At 43.7% G+C, this 6,000-nt stretch overlaps 1 protein-coding gene across 10 annotated transcripts in view; it reads left to right on the top strand.

Moving 5' to 3' along the window:
* Positions 1-482: 482 nt before the first annotated feature.
* DTNB (dystrobrevin beta) overlaps positions 483-6,000 on the top strand; it is a 361,761-nt gene continuing 356,243 nt past the window's right edge. For 3 of the 10 annotated variants that reach the window (XM_030555067.1, XM_030555064.1, XM_030555063.1), the window contains exon 1: positions 491-777. The gene's annotated coding sequence lies outside the window, so the exon portion shown is untranslated. Of the gene's footprint in view, positions 778-6,000 lie in introns of all 10 variants that reach the window. The other 7 variants (XM_030555072.1, XM_030555071.1, XM_030555070.1 and 4 more) reach the window with 4 other exon arrangements.

The following is a 6,000-nucleotide window of genomic DNA, read 5'->3' as shown; positions in this document are numbered from 1 at the left end:
CCGGCTTACTTTCACCTCTGGCTCAGGCCCACAAGGGGCGGCACCACAGCTTTCACCATTTCAGGACTCCATCGTGCCCAGACTCGGCATCCTGCCCTGCGCGGACTCGGACTGAGAATACGTGAGGGAAATTCCCCTCACAGCCGCCACCACAGACCTGCCTCCAACCCCACAGCAACAACCCTTGCGCCAGCGCGCTGAACGACGAGCGTGAGGCAACTCCGCGCAGGGAACCGAATGAGGAGACGCGAGCTCCAGGCTACAGACGGAGAAATGACCGTTGAACGGCCCGCGAGGAGACGTGCTCGCTGATTGGCTGCGGAAGCACGAGGGCCGGAAATACAACGGCAAGGCGCGGGCGCGAGCCGTACGGAGTCGGTTGCCGATTGGCTGAAGCGCGCGCTCCCTCTGGGGAAAAAAAACCAGCTTCCGCTAGTTGGCTTGAGACGGAGGGGAGGGGCCAGCGGAGTTGACCGCGGGTTGGCTCGAGCGGTCAGAGCGCGAGGGGGCAGGCCGAGACGAGGTCGGTTTGGTTTGAGTGAGTGAGCGCGCGTGCGCGCGCCCCTGTGGCGGCCTCCTCGGATTGGTCGGAGCTGGCCCTAGCGAGGCCGCCGGGGAGGGTCCGTTGGAGCAGAGACGCTGAGGCGTTCGGGGAGCCGGCGGGTTTGCGGAGTAGGTAGCGGAGCCGGAGTCAGGTGGCTTCCGGAGGCCTGGCCGCCGCCTTCTCCTTCCAGGATAGCGGCCCCGGGGACCTTCTGATCGCAGCCACCTGGAAAAGTGAGTGCGCTGGGGACGGCACCAGGCGCTGCCGGGGCGGGTGGAGCCGGGGCGGCTGCGGGGGGAGGCGGACGGAACCGTGGGCTAGTTGGGCCCGTCGCCCCTTCTGAGGTATCAGGTAGTCTCGAGGCACCGTTCGGGGAGAACTAGCCGGGCTTTGCCGGCCCGCGGGAGATGCCTAGGGTGGCTGGGGCGAGGAGTTGCCGCCTACGCGCCAGCTCCCCGCCGTACTCGGGTGCCTGCAGGGGCCGGTGCTGCTCATCGATCTCCACCCGTGCAGCGTCGCTGCCAGACGCCTGTGTCTGCTCCGCCGCTCTTCCGGCTAGAGGGAAAGCTCCGGCACGGAGCGCTGCAGGGTGGTGCCTTGCGTGGGTCCCTGAGTTTTTGGGGGGCAATAAGGGTTACTGTGTACGGGGGCCCTGATGCCTTGTTGCGAGGACCACCTCTCCTAATGCTGCGAATCGGCCTGGAGACAGCAAGGGGGTGGATGCTTCGTTCATGCTCTCGAGATTGCCCCCCCATGCATTGGAGGGAGAGAGAGACTGCCATTGCGTAGATCTGTGTGCACCGTGCACTTCTCTTTCACAATCCCCATTGATTTTTTAGGAGGGAGTGTATTTGGCTCCTCTCTGGAACTGTCCTGGCTCACTAGAGGTCTCTGCTGTTTCTCTTCCACTCTGAACTGAACACTATTGGCCATAAGGTAGTGAAATTGCTGCAGACTTCAGTTCCTGGCTCGAAAGCTTCTCTCTCTCACCTACAGAAGTTGCTCCAATAAAAGATATTACTTCACCCGTCTTGTCTCCCTGGCTCTGTCAGATATGTTCAGGGCAGAAATATTTATATTCTTAGTGATAGGCGAAGGGGAAAAAGTGCTTTTTTTGTTTTTGTTTTTCCTATAAGAGAAACAAGTCTTTTCTTACATGTTTGTCCCAATGTAAGTAGGTTGCTAGTGGGATTGACATTGGATTGTGAGGGGAAGTGACTGTTATGAAGGCTGCTTTTAAATTGTGTATGAAAATTCCACCCCTTCTGTTAAAGATCAGGAGAGCTCATAGTCCATCTCAGAGATCTCCATATCCTCAAGTGAAAACTAGGTTTGACATTTCCTGAGACTCTTAAGGTGAGAAGCAAATAGGAAAAAAATTCAGGCCATATTTATGCAACATAAAGAAACAAAGGGCAAACTTTTTTTTTCTTTTTTTAGGTAGCCTTTAAAGATTCAAAAAGGAATTAAGGATAGAAAAGTGAAAGTTGCCTCTAGAGAGTTTTTGTGTAATCCAGGTAATCTTGATTGTTCTAAATATCGTATGGTGTTGAACACAGGACTTATGTGCATGAACAGAGAGATATAGATATATGAAACTATTTAATCATCTTCTTGTAATTTACATTTGATCTGTTCTTCATGACAAATGTACTATGCAAAGTGCATCCAAGTAACAGATCAATTTATGTGAAATATACTCTGTGGACTGCAATTTTTTGTAAAAGTACAAACATGCGTGAGGTCATGTCACCAAATTTAAGCTTGAATATTTATAGGGAGACCTCCAAGGAAAATTTTGATGGTATGGAAAGTGTTATTGATTCAGTTGGTGGCACTCTTCCTCTAGGACTCTCCTGACTGAGTATAGATTGGGTGACATTATATTGCTGGAATGTCTGTTTTTATGATGTGTGAAACTGAAGCCATTGCGGACTCTGATGTACTGTTACCTTCTGTGGACCAGCCACTAGAGGAGGATCCTTAATACGGTGAAACAGTGGGTTATATAACATGAACAGCCCCATTTTATAGACAGCATAGATGAGAACTTAGATTTAACAGATTTTTTTCTGAGGGATGGTGTGATTCAGTAATTAAGACTAGCGTCTGTTACAGTAAAAATCTGGATGCTGTTTCCGGCTTGTGTAATCTCTTGGTAGGGAAGGTTTATAAGGTTCTTTACTCAATAATAAAGGTTGTGAAGGATGCAAAATTATTAACTTCTTAAAGTAGAAGTGAGTCCAGAACTATTGCTCCCCTGGTTGCCATCCTACTATACTTTTCTCTAGACCAAATGGTACTTTGATGAAGGAAAAGCAGCTGCTGCTGCTACACTGTATTAGTTCTGTGTGGCATGCTGAAGTGATTCGCTGGGGTGGTGCATGCACAGTGCTAATTTGGCATTTCTGGCAGCAAGCCAGGAACAAACTAATGAGCAAAATACTACCAGGAAGTGGCAATTTTGACAGCTCATAACCTGCCCAAAATAAACAGATTTTCAAGAAGCCAATACTAGCTGCCTCCCTGACCCCAGGCATGGTCTCCTAAAATTTCAAGTTACTGCTGAAAACCATAACAGCACTAGAGCTATTCTAAAAAAAAAAAAACAAAAAAAAAAACCTTTTCTAAAGTTTTTTTTTTTAATGGCAGAAAGTTTTTAAATATATGAGTCATTACCCCCTCCCTGAAACATGTTGCCAAATAAAATATTTAGTTTAAAAGAGTTAAGGTTGAAGGTGTTCCTACTGAGTTCAGCACCAACTTCAAAACATTCAAACATTAGTCTGAAAATGCACACCCAAGGCATCTATCTAGTTCTGCTACCATGAAATCTTTCATTGGTCAGTATTGCGCCACCAGACTTAAAGCAGCCATCCTTACCTATGTTCCCAAACACTTCAAAAATGCATGTAAAGCTTAAAATAGTAAATAATAGATCCATTTTGTATTAAAAGGTTACCAACATAAGTTTCTTGTCTTTTAAAAAGGGAACAAAGAGGACCCTAGGAATTACAGACCAGTCAACTTCACTTCAGTTCCTGCAAAGATAATGGACCACATTATTAAAAAACAGTCACTTTATAAGCAACCAGGGGGTAATAGTATTAAGTAATAGCCCACATGTATTTGTCAAGAACAAATCATGACAACCTAACCTAATTTTCTTCCTTGACAGGGTTACTGGCCTAATGGATAGAGGGAAGCAGTAATATATCTTGATTGTATCTCTTATTTATATCTTGTAATAGATCTTGATTTTAGTGAGTCTTTTGGCACAGTCCCATGTGATATTCTCATAAGCAAACTAGGAAAATGTGATCTGGATGAAATTATTATAAGGTGAGTGCACAACTGGTTGAAAGACCATGCTCAAGGAATAGTTATTAATAATTCTGTATCAAACTCGGAGGATATGTCTGGTGGGGTCCCCCAGGGATGAATCCTGTATCCAGTACTATTCAGTGTTTTTGTTAACAACTTGGATAATGGAATAGAGAGTGTGCTTATAAAATTTGTGGATGACACCAAACTAGTAGGGGTTGCTAGAATTTTGGAGGATAGGTTTAGAATTCAAAATGACCTTGAGAAATTGGAGAGTTGGTCTGAAATCAACAAGATGAAATTCAATAAAGACAAGTGCAAAGTACTACAGTTAGGAAGGCAAAATCAGATGCACAACTATAAAATCAGAAATAACTTGCTAGATGGTGGTACTGCTGAAAAGGCTCCAGGGGTTACAGTGGATCACCAACTGAATGAATCTACAATGTGATGTAGGTATGGAAAAGGTTTAATACAATTTTGGAGTGTATTAACAGCAGCATTGTATGCAAGACACTGAAGTTAATTGTCCTGCTCTATTCAGCACTAGTTGGGCCTCAGCTGGAGTACAGTGTCCAGTTCTAGGTGTCACATCTTAGGAAAGATGTGGATAAATTGGAGACAGTCCAAAAGAGGAGAACAAAAATAGTAAAAGGCTTAGAACACATGATCCATGAAGAAGGATTAAACAGGTTGGGCATGTTCAATCTTGGGAAAAGAAGACTGAGGGGATATCTACCAATAATCTTCAAATATGTTGAGGGCTGTTGCAAAAAGCATGATGATCAATTGTTCTCCATATCCAGTGAAAGTAGGACAAGAAGTAATGGCCTTAATCTGCAGCAGGGGAAGTTTAGGTTAATACTAGGCAAAACTTTCTGTCTTTAAGAATGGTTAAGTACTGGAATGTGTTACCAAAGGATGTTGTAGAATCCCCATCATTTGAGGTTTTTAAGACCAGGTTAGACAAATACTGATCAGTACTGGTCTAGATATACTTGGTCTTGCCTCAGTATGGGGAAATGGACTAGATGACCTCTTGAAGTCCCTTCCAACCTTACATTTCTATGATATAACATTACTTTATGAATGTCTGACATTATTGTTCATCACAAAAAACTGCCTGTTAATTGTTACACAGTCTAACTAAAATGCAAAGATTGCATGTTTGCATAAGTCTGCAACACCTTATAATCAACTCATTTCATAACTCCAAATAGATGTAATTTCAATTCTGTTAATAAAACTATTCTAATACTCAGAACATCATTTTGAGAATTTGTAGAAGTTTGATATAATTTAATCTGTTCTAGCACTCTTTTGAAATCTTTACTCATTTATGTATTGCTTACATAAAACACGTATAAACCCAGAAGCATATTTTCATTAGTGAACAAAACAAGGGGCAAGATGATATGAAAACATGGCTTGGTTTTAGTGTCAGTAATATAGCATACAGTCTTTCTGGTTTATGTAGGAGGATAGACAGCAAATTATAGATTTGGAGTTGTAGGTGTACTGTGATATATACGTATTTAAAAAATTACTTGCCTTGGAGTCCTCCAGTAGAGAAGAGCAAATTATACCTGAAATGTGTTTTGGGTATGGAGAAGGCCATGTAATTCAGGTGTGCCCAACATACAATTCTGTTGTCTCCATTGTGTCTCTCTGGTCTAATGTGCCCCATAGCAAATCAGGCCTTGACTATAACTGTCAGTAAGAGTTCCTCCCTCCCTCCTTCCCATCAGTATAAAAAAGCAGTGTAGCATTCTTTGTACTTATTGATTTTGATTTTTTTTATTTTATTTTACATTGACAACAAATTTTAACCTTTCATTATACTACAGATTTTTGTATCGACTGCACCAGGGAAGATATTTTTGTTGTGGGTGAGGGGCAGAAATTGATGGTTCTTTGAGCGGCCTCTGCATTTTCGCACTGCATGTAACTTCTGGAACGAAGAGCAATCTGATGAGGCAGGAATGCTTTCAAAGCCCATCTCCAACACAAAATAGTTCAGGTGGTAATAGACAATACCACTACAAAGTTTTACTCAAGCAAGGGAAGTACATGTTTTTCTCAACTATGCAAGGGCAATGGTGTTGCAGGAATGGTGCATCGTTCACAAGAAA

Source organism: Gopherus evgoodei, chromosome 3 (genome assembly GCF_007399415.2).
Source record: "Gopherus evgoodei ecotype Sinaloan lineage chromosome 3, rGopEvg1_v1.p, whole genome shotgun sequence".
Classification (NCBI taxonomy): Eukaryota; Metazoa; Chordata; order Testudines; family Testudinidae; genus Gopherus; species Gopherus evgoodei.
The sequence above is the reverse complement of the archived record's forward strand: the minus strand, read 5'-3'. Positions and strand labels throughout refer to the sequence as shown.